This window comes from Heterodontus francisci, chromosome 41 (assembly GCF_036365525.1).
Source record: "Heterodontus francisci isolate sHetFra1 chromosome 41, sHetFra1.hap1, whole genome shotgun sequence".
Taxonomy (NCBI): domain Eukaryota; kingdom Metazoa; phylum Chordata; class Chondrichthyes; order Heterodontiformes; family Heterodontidae; genus Heterodontus; species Heterodontus francisci.
In genome coordinates this window covers 13,110,082-13,111,971 of record NC_090411.1, presented here as the reverse complement: position 1 = coordinate 13,111,971, position 1,890 = coordinate 13,110,082, and the positions used below count along the sequence as shown (strand labels likewise).

General features: G+C 54.8%; 1 protein-coding gene across 1 annotated transcript in view; it reads left to right on the top strand.

The window, feature by feature from the left end:
- LOC137353532 (extracellular serine/threonine protein kinase FAM20C-like) overlaps positions 1 to 1,890 on the top strand; it is a 58,365-nt gene that overhangs the window by 3,618 nt on the left and 52,857 nt on the right. The window lies entirely within an intron of this gene.

Below are 1,890 nucleotides of genomic sequence, written 5' to 3'. Positions count from 1 at the left end.
TTCATTCTCTCTGGCTTTCAGTGCCAGTCTCTCTCTCTCTCTGGCTTTCAGTGCCAGTCTCTCTCTGTCTCGCTCCGGCTCTCAGTGCCAGTCTCTCTCCCTCGCTGTGGCTTTCAGTGCCAGTCTCTCTCTCTCGCTGTGGCTTTCAGTGCCAGTCTATCTCTGTCTGGCTTTCAGTGCCAGTCTCTGTCTGGCTTTCAGTGCCAGTCTCTCTCTCTGGCTTTCAGTGCCGGTCTCTCTCTCTCTCTGGCTCTCTTTGCCAGTCTCTCTCTCTCTCTCTGGCTTTCAGTGCCAGTCTCTCTCTCTCTCTGGCTTTCAGTGCCAGTCTCACTCTCTCTGGCTCTCAGTGCCAGTCTCTCTCTCTCCCTCTGGCTCTCAGTGCCATTCTCTCTGTCTCCCTCTGGCTTTCAGTGCCAGTCTCATTCTCTCTGGCTTTCAGTGCCAGTCTCTCTCTCTCTCTGGCTTTCAGTGCCAGTCTCTCTCTCTCTCGCTCCGGCTCTCAGTGCCAGTCTCTCTCCCTCGCTGTGGCTTTCAGTGCCAGTCTCTCTCTCTCTGGCTTTCAGTGCCGGTCTCTCTCTCTCTGGCTCTCATTGCCAGTCTCTCTCTCTCTCACTGGCTTTCAGTGCCAGGCTCTCTCTCTCTCTGGCTTTCAGTGCCAGTCTCATTCTCTCTGGCTTTCAGTGCCAGTCTCTCTCTCTCTCTGGCTTTCAGTGCCAGTCTCTCTCTCTCGCTCCGGCTCTCAGTGCCAGTCTCTCTCCCTCGCTGTGGCTTTCAGTGCCAGTCTCTCTCTCTGGCTTTCAGTGCCGGTCTCTCTCTCTGGCTTTCAGTGCCAGTCTCTCTCTCTCTCTCTGGCTTTCAGTGCCAGTCTCTCTCTCTCTCTCTGGCTTTCAGTGCCAGTCTCTCTGTCTCTCTCTCACTGGGTTTCATTGCCAGCCTCTCACTCTCTCTGGCTCAGTGCCTGTCTCTCTCTCTCCCTCTGGCTCTCAGTGCCATTCTCTCTCTCTCCCTCTGGCTTTCAGTGCCAGTCTCTGTCTCTCTCTGGCTTTCAGTGCCAGTTTCTCTCTCTCGCTGTGGCTTTCAGTGCCAGTCTTTCTCTCTCTGGCTTTCAGTGCCGGTCTCTCTCGCTCTCTGGCTTTCAGTGCCAGTCTCTCTCTCTCCCGCTGCTCTCAGTGCCAGTCTCTCTCTCTCCCTCTGGCTCTCAGTGCCATTCTCTCTCTCTCCCTCTGGCTTTCAGTGCCAGTCTCTGTCTCTCTCTGGCTTTCAGTGCCAGTTTCTCTCTCTCTGGCTTTCAGTGCCAGTCTCTCTCTCTCTCACTGGCTTTCAGTGCCAGTCTCTCTCTCTCTCTGGCTTTCAGTGCCAGTCTCACTCTCACTGGCTTTCAGTGCCAGTCTCTCTCTCTCCCTCTGGCTCTCAGTGCCATTCTTTCTCTCTCCCTCTGGCTTTCAGTGCCAGTCTCTGTCTCTCTCTGGCTTTCAGTGCCAGTTTCTCTCTCTCTGGCTTTCAGTGCCAGTCTCTCTCTCTCACTGGCTTTCAGTGCCAGGCTCTCTCTCTCTGGCTTTCAGTGCCAGTCTCATTCTCTCTGGCTTTCAGTGCCAGTCTCTCTCCCTCGCTGTGGCTTTCAGTGCCAGTCTCTCTCTTTCTGGCTTTCAGTGCCGGTCTCTCTCTCTCTCTGGCTTCAGTACCAGTCTCTCTCTCTCTCTGGCTCTCAGTGCCAGTCTCTCTCTCTCTCTCTCTCTCATTCTCTGGCTTTCAGTGCCAGTCTCTCTCTCTCTGGCTTTCAGTGCCGGTCTCTCTCTCTCTGGCTTTCAGTACCAGTCTCTCTCTCTCTCTCTGGCTCTCAGTGCCAGTCTCTCTCTCTCTCTCTCTCTGGCTCTCAGTGCCAGTCTCTCT